This window comes from Dermacentor albipictus, chromosome 7, assembly GCF_038994185.2.
Source record: "Dermacentor albipictus isolate Rhodes 1998 colony chromosome 7, USDA_Dalb.pri_finalv2, whole genome shotgun sequence".
Lineage (NCBI taxonomy): Eukaryota > Metazoa > Arthropoda > Arachnida > Ixodida > Ixodidae > Dermacentor > Dermacentor albipictus.
In genome coordinates, this window is record NC_091827.1 from 66042120 (window position 1) to 66054501 (window position 12382).

At 47.3% G+C, this 12382-nt stretch overlaps 1 long non-coding RNA gene across 3 annotated transcripts; it reads left to right on the plus strand.

The window, feature by feature from the left end:
• Positions 1-3189: 3189 nt before the first annotated feature.
• LOC135921541 (uncharacterized) lies at positions 3190-5998 on the plus strand. 3 transcript variants are annotated; one of them, XR_010570554.2, is made up of 4 exons: positions 3190-3462; positions 4523-4853; positions 4928-4987; positions 5500-5998. It is a non-coding gene; the product is annotated as an uncharacterized lncRNA (long non-coding RNA). The 3 variants fall into 3 exon arrangements; XR_010570553.2 differs by lacking the exon at positions 5500-5998 and having other exon boundaries at positions 4523-4670; positions 4773-4853; positions 4928-5123; XR_010570552.2 differs by lacking the exon at positions 5500-5998 and having other exon boundaries at positions 4928-5123.
• Positions 5999-12382: the final 6384 nt, after the last annotated feature.

Sequence of the window (12382 nt, forward strand, 5' to 3'; positions counted from 1 at the left end):
TAGAATAACCATCATAAGGGTGTAATTCCCTATAAAACCCAGCTTTTTCAAGGGTGCTAGGGGGTTAGTTATAGACACCGAAAAAAACCCTTAGGGGTGTAAATTATTTTACAGTGACATGTGGTGGTGGCGAATCGATAAACGCGCCCCACCATGTAGCGCCCGCGGTGAAGAAAATTATGCATATGCCACCCACTTCTTGGAGTCTATGCGAGGCGAACCATTCGTTCAGAGGAAGCTTTAGCTCGGGCCCAACTCCAAAGCGGCCTATTCAAGTAAAGGCCGCTTCGGAGAGCGCCTGAAATTACAAATACGTGCTAAAATAAAAAAGGTTCTCCATTGAAAAAAAAAGAAAAAAATAAAGGAAGGAAAATAAAAATAAGAAAAATAAAGGGGCTGATTGAAAACTTCTACGTACATCTATCTACACGTCGGTATAATGTGAGGATTAGTCTTGCCCGATTCTATTCCTCCCTTATCATCGATCGTTCGGTGCGAATAGCGATGACAACGCGGGCGAAGCGTCGCCCGAAACTCGACGAACTGCGTAACAGAAAAGAATTAGAATAGGATCGTTGCGTTATACTCGGGAGATATACTTTCATTCGGCGCTTTACAGTCAGCTTATATTTATGCATGTGCCACGGCGGTTGAGTCGCATGTACGGCGTTATACTGCTGGCCACAATGTCGCGGGTTCGCATTTATATTGAAGCGCAAAAAAAAAGAAAAAACGCCTCCACCAATTCACTCCTCTGAAAGTGGTTGGTCACGCGAAACTGTAGATACGTTGCGGTATATAGTGTAGGACAACTTGTCCAAACATATCTGCTTTCTTTCGCACGGACATATTTCACGCGTTACTGCCTATATCGACCACCGTCATCCGCGTGCTCTTTTTTTTTTTTTACCATCGTCGCGTCAACAGCCGGTCCCTGCACTTTAAGTAGTAAAGGCAAGGCGCAGAAGACCAGGACTTAGTAAGAAGAACACAAACGGTCCTGTTGTTTGTGTTCTTCTTGAGTCCTGGTCTTCTGCGCCTTGCCTTTACTATACTTCAAGCATGAACCAACTAGCCCAAGCAAGAGTTTTACTTACCCTGCACTTTGTCGCTCGCAACAGTTATAGCGCACCATTCCGCGACGTTTGTGAATAAAACCCGATGATCCAGCCGTTCGCCTTTCCCTCACTATCGTTTAACATGACCACTGCAGGAAGGTGGGCGCATACAACGATTACAACCAAGGCGCCGTCAAATAAAGCAGCGGACGAAGGAAGGCGCCTATATACGTTGTTGCCCCGTACCACCTTCCTTCGTCCGCCGTTTTATTTGACGGCGCCTTCGTTGTAATCACGTGTAACCAACTCGCCCACCAGCACGTGCTCAGCGTACAACGAGCTTTGGTTTTACGAGAATCACGCTTTCAACTGCGACAGCGATACGAACAGAAGTTGCCGTGTTTAGAAAAAAAGTTTATTTCAACAAGAGACGATATGAACACCGAGTCACAATCACGGCGCTGTTCCACCAGGACGACAACATATACAAAGTACGAAGCATTGTATACATGGCAGGTTTTGAAAGAGGTGCCCGAGTCTATACACTCACTAATACATAACCACATAGACCCACGGAAACGCACAGTTATACATTACCTAATCGTCACGTTGTACAACATGATGTTCACTATGCACAGCGTACACAGTAGTTATGTACAATGATGACGTGACTTTACATAGTTTTGTAGCGATGCTATGAGATGTGTATACACAAAGATGATCATGCATACGAGAGCACACAGAAATCACGGGCACCTACATACATGTATATTCAGTGAATACTTTTGAAGGCCTGTCTACAAGAACCAGGCTTGTCGAAAATGGAAATGTCATTGAAAATGAATGTTTTCGTATAGGTAATCCACGAAGACTTTAATTTTCAATGATGTTCGTCTCGGCCGTGGCATTTTATCGCCACGTACGGCAGGCATGTCCTGATGTATACGTTCTTGAAAACCGTGTTGTGGATACAATGTCGGCACCTCCTCCCCCCCTTTACTGCTTCTTCTAGTCCTCCTACTTTCATTCCCTACCCCCTGTGCAGCGCGGTTGAGGTGTCCTCTGCTGAGAGACAGTTACTGCGCTGCACTTCACCCTAACCTTTCCTACCCATCATCAAGAATCTCCTTCTCTCCCCTGGCGCGTCGCGCACGCTCTAAAAAATATTGCGTCATGGGGTGCGACAGCGGTGTCATTTCTGCTTGGCCACCTACGCGACTTCGTGTGGCGTCTAGGGGGAGCCAGCGCTCTTCACCGGTCTCGGGGCAGGGTTATGATGACAACCATACGTTCTGCTTAATGAACCTGCAGTCTTTTACAACCTTCGTATTTTATCTGGCTATTCACGCACGTTCGAACAGGATAGTGCTCAATATCCGAAATCAGCTTTGAGATGGAGACCGAAATGTAAAGTATATTTACACGCTGCATACACCTTTTAACGTTACAACTGTCATACAGTGGACCAAGGTGTGCTGTCGAGGTAATCGGAGTGTAAATTATTGTTTTTCTGTATACGCTTATGGCGAGGATGTTGCTTGAAGAAGCGGCCCGATGGCCACGCGATAAACGACGATGACGCGAAGGTGACGACTGAGGCCGTTGCGTTCCAGTCAGCAAAGCCAGTTTCAAGCTCCCAAAGAAACACTAATTATAGCTCTTTCAAGGAAGGTGTCTCGATGGGCGGGCGTAGCTTAATTCCTGATGCTACGATTGGTGACGATGGCCCATATATGACGATGGTGATGATCCTCAACTATGGCGTATACCCACAAAGGGCATAAGTACTCTGTCTATAATAGAAGGCTCTGTATAGATTGAGGAAAATGCTATAGGGAGGGAAAGGTACAAAAAAATATCTCCACCAATCCACTCCGATGAAGGAGGTTGGTCAGCGAAGCTGTAGACATGTTCCCGTGACCCACTGACACTGATCCCGTGATGTGCGCCCATTACGCACATTGTTCTTCAAAGTGATATGTGACAAAAACACACGTTTCAAGGCACATTACAAAAACTTTATTTTATTACGTACGACCACCGGCGAGGGATTGGCGGCAATGTATTCGCAACTCCAGCAATTCATGCGACACCTAGCGGCAGTAGGGAGAAACGAAATACGGAGGTCCAGTCGCCGTGTGTGCCGTCGAGGCTGCTGTCGCGGACGGAAGAATGAAGCTGCTAGCAAAGAAAAAGCGAACGGCCAAGCAGTTCTGCTGTGTTCCTCGGTGCGTGCCAGCGAGATGGAAGGACAGCGATATTTCCGTTCACGCACTTCCCTCCGAGTGGAAAGGCTGAAGCCGCAGAACCAGGTGGATCGCTAACCTCCGCATCGGCAAGGCTGTGACGCTTACAGTGACTGTTTGCTCACGGCATTTTGCACGGGATAATTTCTCCTTACCAGGTGAGACACTATTGTGAACTTGTGAACTCGACCCTAATGCATGACCATTGTGCGTGGCCATTATACATGTCGCTGTGTCACCTTATGTAAACACGTTTCGCATTGCGGGCACTGGCGATTGGGCTATGCATTATTTGCTGCATATGTTAGCCGCAACGCGAAATTCGAGCACAGGTTCGTGACCTGTCACAGCGGTTCCTTCGAGGAACGTCTCTTCTGCACTCGTTAACCACATTGGCTGTAATTAGAGCTCATGTTCGATGCTTCACAGCGGTTTCTGCGAGCAACGTCACCTCTGCGCTCGTTGGCTACACCCGGCTGTAACTCGGTAGGCTTTTGATGCCCAGCACGTCTCGCGCAACTTATACGGGCGTCGGAGATTCAAATGTTTACGAATGATGTACTAGCAAGTTCGGGAAGTGTTGAGTGTAAACGTGCCACGTATGTGGCATGCTAAAGCGGAATAAATATCATGCGTGGTGCGGATGAACTTGCAGCACAGGCGCACTGCACGCGGGCACTTCCCAGCGCGACTGATTACGAATTTGCCACTTGCACTTGAGAATCTCCGACGTGCTCAAGAGTGGCCATATGACACTGGTATTTCGCACCGGTGGCGAGCCTATCACGTTCATTGCAGAAGTTTGCCACTTACGCGACAGCCACATGTCAATTTTACACGCGTTTGCTAGTTTCGAGGAAAATTTACGGCGTCCGCCGTCTACTGACGTGTCGCATATGTATGTGCAGTATTAGTACCTAAGCTAGCTTTATCTGTGTTATTAAATCATCCCCAAGTCAGTGGCAAAACTACTCCGGTCATGTGGTGGTGTTTGCACCTGTGTACTTTGCGTTATGAGCAGCCTTCAACTACGTTTTGCAGATGCTGCATTCGGTGTACAACGTTGCATAGCCTTGCACACTCAAACCGTGCTTCATTTCCTTGCAAATGTTTTTTTATAAATATTGTGGCCTTGTTTCTGAGGTAAAAAGAAAAAAATTCTGGGTGCAGCCCATATTGAGGCACAATAAAGCATAAACAATTCATTTATTTTTTCAGATGTAGCATGTCAAAGACAGCGGCTGAAAAAAATGCAGTACCAACTGAAAACCTGCCAAGGACGTCATGTTATGATGAGAACAAGGATGCTCATATGAAAGAGCTTTTACTGGCAAGACTTCGCCGACGTGTGTATCGGTCAGCCAGAGTAAGTTAATTTGACTACATGGTGCAGCACTTATATGCTTATGGTACATACACCATGTCTACAAGCATGCAATAGATGTCAACACCTTTTAATGCATTACAGAATGAATCAAGCAAGGAAACTGCTGCCTCCCCATTAGAAGCAAAGGTGTTGCCCCATGCACCTGTCAGCACGACCACCATGGTAAATTGGCTGCCTGCAATTGTGCACACATTGCTTCACCACTAATTCCTTGTGATTAAACTCTGACATTGTAGGACGATCTCCCATCCCCTGACCGCAACAGCATGGACCAAATAAGTGACAAAGGAAATATGGTAATTTCTTTTTGTATATGTATGTGTTGTGGTAGCTGTCTTTACCTAGACGGTGGCATGCTTTCTGGATTTACATCGTAAAAGCATTGTAGCACGTGGTGTGTGATGGGTGCACATTAATTGCAACTTGTGCACACATTGCTTATCCACTGGTTTCTTGAACTGATCTCTATCTGACATTGCAGGACGATTTCTCATCCCCTAACAGCATGGACCAAAGCCTTGCAAACACCATAAGGGACAAGGACATAGCAAATATGGCAATTTATTTTTTCTATATATTTGTGATGTGGTAGCTGTCTTTACCTAGCCGGCAGCATGTTTTCTGGATTAACTTCGTGAAAGGATTGTGGTGTGTGATGGGTGCAAATTAACTGATGCAAAAAGCCTGGCTTTCCTACTTCCAACATTGAATTTAATACATTGACGTGCATTATTGGAATGACAAAAAGAAGCTGCATTTCGCGTCAGATATGTCAGACATTACAACTCTTGCTTTTGTTTTGTGACAGGAATGTGCTTGCCAACCTGGCCTCCAGACATTAATGGCAGAGTACTCAAGAGAAGAAGACGTGGCAAATTTCCTACTAGAAATGGCTTCACGGACAAGGCTTACAGAAAGCAAGGCTGCCCAAGTGACATCGGGTACTTTTCCACAGAAGTTTGTGAACACGATAAATAGTAGCAACGTAAATACATTCACAGGCCTGCCATCATTCGATGTTCTGAATGCTCGTGTGACGTGCTACACAAAAATTCATCCACTTTCAGGACGGCACCAGTTATGTGTAAAAACAATTGCATTGACATTGGTGAAATTGAAGCATATTTCCACTGCATTCTTGAGTCACCTTTTTAACTGTTCTCTAACTACATGTAGCAACATAATTGCAGACACTGCTCAGTTGATGTGTGAAATTTTAAAAGTAACTGTGGCTGTGCCACCAAAAGATGAATTCCAGTGGCACGTTTGCATATTCGGCATTAGGTGATTCACCTGAAGTCGTGCCATGGCTGGGGATATTGCAAGTAGCCTGTATTGCATAGAGGCATTTGTGCGTGTAACCTTGGCTCCATCAAAGCGTGGTGGCCTTGAGAGTAAGTGCGGTCTTCTGTTTGGAAATCCAGCATTTTTTATGCCACTCAGCCACATCATACTTTTCAGACACGGTCGTTGCCATGTGATCTACATGCTGCACTTGTTTGCATTGGCCAAACCTGCAGACTTCAACTTCAACACACTTTTTGTAAATTAGCAATGCACATTCTTTTGCAACTTGTATTCTTCATTGAAGTGCTGATTTACACTACGCATTCTGATGCAAGTTTTCATCTTATGGTATTCCGAGATATTTGCAGTTCAATTATGATCTGTGTGCATAGAGTTGTGGTTATTCTTCAATGGCTGTTTGTTGTCCCTTTCCTTACTTGTATTTTTTCACAAAATAAACCACACGCACTCAATATTTTGTTCACTGTACTTACCTCATACGTTTTACTCAAGCCCATTTTTGTTGCACTCTTTAGCATATGAGGGTATATCTGGCCAAACAGAACATGAGAAGTAACATGAAACAGTGTCAAACCTGCATACGATGAGTATTTAAAAAGTTTGGCCACCAGAGTTGAGTACTCTGAAAGAATGGTTTGATTCAAATGACCCCAGCTGGTATATGTACCATAATTTATGCTTCTTCCCAGTTTGTTGAATACAGTGCAAATGGCTGTCCTGGGAGGCATAACTAAACCACTGGTAATACAACATGGGGAGACACTTGTGCAGACTTAACATCAGTGAATGATAATTATTGACCTCCAGAGAGCATATAGAGCTGTCCTTACTATCAACATATCAATAAATGGAAAGTAAGTGACATAAAAGTTTAACATGCACTTAAAGCACTTAACAAACACTTAAAGGGGCACTGAAACACTTCCGACTGATCATAGTTACCTCACTACAAAAGGACACCGCCTGCTGCAAAAATTCTTCGAGTCATTGAACTGTAAGCGGAATTAGTAGTTATTGCACTGATGCATTGCTTTCTCCTTTCGCCTCAGCTAGTGTGCAGGAAGCTACACGGTGCATGGCAAGGTAGCAAGGTCCTGGTCAAGTTTTTTTTTTTTTACACATTGCTACTTGTGGTTCAGGCATGTGTGGCACTCTCTAAACGCGAGATGGACGCCTGGAGCTACATCACTTACAGAGACCAATAAATACACACGGCTGTCTGATCGTCCTGCGAACAGAGCTTGTGGTGGTCGTGGTATCTATATTATGCGGCATGCCAGTTTCAGGGCCCCTTTAAGAAGGGCACTAACAAAGACAACAAAAGTTGGTTTCATGAGTTCTGCCTGAGTCGCCACTGATATCACGCAGTTGCTCGAGCACAAATTGTGAAACAATAACGTATGAGCCATAGGAAACGAACAGTCATGTCGGCAAAAAAAAAGAAAAAAAGCAGGATATGTATTGTGATAGGTAACCCCAAGCGCCACAGCACAAGGTGAAGCTAAGTTGCAGTTCGGCACGTAATAGGATCTCTTCTGCTTACAACGGTGCACGCACATGAACATTTCACTTTACTACGATCTTTGCAATATGAACAGCATTGAAACGCAATGTAGAGATGAAACATTAAAGGGACTGACAACTACACCAAATGTTCCAGGATAAGGTGCCAGGAGAAACAGCCGAGATGTGCTTGCACTTTTGCGACAATCCAGCAGTGCACGAACACTTTGCCTCCACGATCGATGGGTCCCGGAATGCGTCGGCGATTCTCACCACAATCTCGTGCGGGTCCGTTGTCACGCCGGAGGTTTGCACACACGCGCGACCACTTCTACTTAATTACTCTTTGTACCACTGGTACCGACTAAAATGAGGTGCTCGGCGTCCACTACCCGTTCTCCCCCCACAAAACAGCGCGAATTAACATCGCAGTGCAACAAACTTAAAGTTTTCACCAAGGAAAGCGTACGCGGGGACCTCCGTAAAGCCGCCATACTGCACAGTGTAGCCAGACCGGGTCAGGCTTCTCAGCGCCCCCTAATGTTGATTTGAGTTGCGAATACATTGATCAGCGCGAAATAGCGCGCGCCTCGTCATTAATCACGTGTTTTGACGGTTGTTTTTATTTGTGCGTTTTGTATTGAAACGAAAGCTGTGCTGACCGTAGGTCATTGGACTCGTATTATTGGGGCACCCGCATGATTCCCGCTGTGACCCGTGTGAGTGCTACGACGTTGCACTGCCGCCTCTAAGAGCAGCCCGCGTTACAAAACCACAATGAAAGCATTGCGATGTCACACAAATATCGCGCACTCATTTGTTGATCGGCCCACCAAGTCACTGTACAAGTCATTACACTGGCTCCGAGATGGGCGCTTATCCGATTACATGGTCCACGGTATCGGCACAGTTCTCTCGGCCGGTTTACACGGGATAGAACCCAAGAAAGCTTCGCTCTATAAACGCTGCGCCGAAGTGCGCGCAAACTCCAAAGGCGATCTCCTCATATCCGGCCCTCTTTTAAGAAACCTCTTCCTTTTTGCATTATGATTTTTCTTTTGCCGCGCAATCTGTATAAGCGCTGCCCATCCGGCCGCAAACACCGCACGACTGCGCTCGGATTGCACGCCCCGCTGCTTTCCGTCTTTGCCACCCCCCCCCCCCCCGCCTGCTATGCAGCATCTGCTCGGAGAGCCTCGGAAGAAACCCCTTTGGGCTCCCCAAACACTTGGCTCTCCCCGAGAGGGCCGGTCCAAGGCCGCGAGAATCGGACGCCTTCACTTCCTCGGACCTCCGGCCGCCGGCTGTGATGACCGAACGGAGCGCGCCGGTCCCGTCCCAAGGTCGCCACGGAGAGGCGCAGTTATGACAGCCCGTTTTTGACGTGCCCAACCCAGAAAAAGGAGGAGGAGGAGGAGGAAAGCACAAAACGCGAAAGCGGGAGTTGCGTCGAGTGAAACGCTCTCGTTAAAGGCAGAACAGACAAAAAAAGGAAGAGAACGGGTTGGAGTGGACGTTGCGCTTGCAACTGTATCACCGCGGTGCAGTTCTTCCTCGCCCCCCACCCCCGCCACCAACCCCCTCTCCACTTCCCCTTTACCCCTTCTAGCTCGAGGCCGCTTACCGGATGTGGTCGCCTGCTGCTGCTGTGCGCTGCCAAACAGCGCACTATGTGCGTGCGCATGTGTGAGTGAGTGTGAGCGCGCCTCTCTCCAACTGTCCACCAAATGCGACTCCGCCGTACTTGCCCTTTCCCTTCCCTTGTTCCCTGTCCTTCTCCTCAACATCATATGTCCCCCAACTTCTCAACCCTTCCGCTGCGCAGAGCAGGAGCTTCAGCTGGTAGTGCAAGAACGTCATATACACATATCTGCACAATGGCGCACGCACGTACACACACATACACACAGGCACATTCATGCACATATCTGCATAATGCCGCACGCACACACACATACACCCATACACAAAACACAATGGGAAACGAAGCAGACGACGAAAGCAGGAACAGACGGAGCAGGAAAGGGACCGCCTTTCTGGGAATCGGAAAAGATGATGGAATGCCGGGAGCGAAGAGGATGCACATATGCAGTGTATAATAAATTATCTCTATATGCTTGTAGAAACACACACATTAACTAAGGTGCGTCGTGCATACACGACGTACCTTGAATGTATATTCTCAGGAGACCTCTTGTAGTGCGTTGAAATGCGCACTGCATGCCTTCAACCTTTTTTCAACTTTTTGGTTTACTCGGAAGCGATTAGGTAACGCATTCTTCCCGATCGAATATCAAGTTTCATGCACGCGGGACTCTACAGAAGTTGTTTAGGCCTATTCTTTAATTCAAATCTCGTTTAAAAAATCGATTTTTTTTTCATCCAAAGGCACCCGTGAAGTGCGCTTCGAGTGCCGTGAGTTAGCGTGAAAACTCTGGATGCATCACAAACATGCTAACGTTTACCACGTGATGCTACACCTTCCTCATCAGAGATTTCTGTGTGTTTAGCCCAAGAAGGTCGGCTGTTACGGCACAGAACCATGAGGAGACCATTACCTCCTCCACGTACTTGGAGACTCCCTTCGCCACCTAAATGGCGTACGTACTTATATACATAAACAAAAATGGTGTCTGTCACATTCCTAACGTCGTTATCCGACCAGTTTATGTATATAGTGCAGGACGAAGGCCTCCCGCAACGATCTCCAAATGCGCCTGTTTTGCGCCAACTGAAACCCAATCATGTGCTCGCAAATTTCCTACTTCTGCGAGGCCACAGAAGCCCAATTACGCTTTATAACTGTAAGCGCATGTCACTTGACTGTCGCGTTTTGCTTCTACCCAGTATGCGGCACCTTAGGATTGGTGAAGCACCCTTCTTACTGGCTCTTTGATCACGGTCCTAAAAACCTTAACCTCTAATTTAATAAATAGAATGCGGATTTATTTTCTTTAAATTGTTTGTCCTTGACTTAGGGGTAACGGCCATGCAGTTAGCCGACTCACCGTTCTCTCTTCCGAAGACTTCTCTCGCCGTACGCTCGATCTGGCAGGTCCCGATCAGATGAAATAATATCCCATCCGCACGCAGGCACGCGGTGACACTGGGTCTAAACTCGGAGAACAGCGAAAGTCGCTTCGAAATTTCTCGCCGATGCCCGCGCGTAGGACAAGCTGAAGAAGCGAGTTGCTGTGCGCGTTAGACAAAAAAACTGATGTCGGGAAATGAAGCGCAGGAAACGGGCTTTCCTTCTCCAAACACGGGCTACACACGCGGCACCCTGTGTACATTCTGTGACCCTCTTCGAAAGGCCATGCGTCACCTAAAGCTCGGACATCGACGAAATATTTAAAAAAGAGCAAGAAAGAAAGCATACGACCACAGGGAAAGCGTGGAGAAATGCATAAGGCTTTCTTTTTATTTCGTTACCCACGGCTTCGCCGTATAGAACGGCGTCCGTTTCTCCGGCTCTTGTCTTTTTTCGTAAGAAGCGACCACTAAAATGTGCGAGAAAAAAGCGATCGAGTCCAAATTGGTTTCTCTTTTATACCGCGGCGAAAGAGATGGCCGCCAACTTCAGAAGCCGTCGTCGCCCGAAAGCATCCGCAAAGCCAGTGACGGTGCCTGAAGACGCCGACGAAGAGGGACAAAAAAGGAACAAAGCGAGGAATGGGCTCCCGTAGCTTCTAACTACTAAGCCGCGGCGCGCAACCTGCCATAAAACCATAAAAAAACGGCGCGCCATCGTGTCCGTATAAAGAATGGGGAAAGGAAGCGAGGAGCCAAGCGGGAAGAAAGGAAGCTGCTTGTAACAGCGTCTAAGAAAAGGCGGTTAGTGGGACACAAAACGGGGAAGGTGGCCGCGAGGGTGTTTCCCTCTCCCTCCCTTCCTTCTCGGCCGGCCGCAGTTCAAAGCGAGGCTTTCGTTCGGGTTTCTGTTTACGTCTTCGTTTCGCTCCCCATTCTTCTCGTTTTGCGTGGCCGTGCAACGAGTTTGCTGCACCCACCGAGAGGAGGCGCGATAAGGGAGGACCGCGCAGGGAGCTCCTATAAGTAGGCCATGCGTTTATGTCATCGCGCGCCCCCTCCCGTTGTTCGGCGCGCTGTCAGTCTTTCGAGGTCTTGATGGACATTCCTTCTCCTTCGTCTGTCCTCCTCCTTTCCGTGCTTCCCTTTCCACCTTCCTTTCTTTTACCACCCCCCCCTCCTCAACGCGACACAAAAGAGAAGCAATCGCAGCGGGAGAGAGGGAATCTGAATGGGGAAGAGCGATCCTTCTTTTTTCTCCTCGAGATGGCAAGCGCCGCCTAGTGTTGGCTTTTCTCTCAGATTGCCTTCAGATTGTCTCCAACTAAATTTCAAAGACTGACCGCGCGCCATTTTGTCGGTTCGCATGCTGACGGAGCGTTATCCGCTTTTTATTTTTCGGTGTGTGTGTATGCGTGCGTGCGTGTGTGTGTGTGTGTGTGTGTGTGTGTGTGTGCGCGTGTGCGTGTGTGTGTGTGTGTGTGTGTGTATGTGTGTGTGTGTGTGTGTGTGTGTTTGTTTTCAGAAACTTAAGTCTACCTACTCTTTGCTTGCGACCCTTAGACAAATGCTTGTTACATCGCTATGGGTTTTTTAATTATATTTTTTATCTATTTAGAACAGTGTAAGCCCTTGCGGGCTGTTACAGAAGTGGGGAAAACATTGTACAATACTATATATAAAGCAGCTCTAAACGCCGCTGAAAGGCTTCAGATGATTGGCACTCCACAAACACACCACAATCGAGTTCACAGATTTCACAAAATCTCATCGGGAGACGCCACTATGAGGATCAGCTGGAGCACGTTAAAGAAAACCGGGTAGCTATGCATGCTCAAAGAAACGAAGAA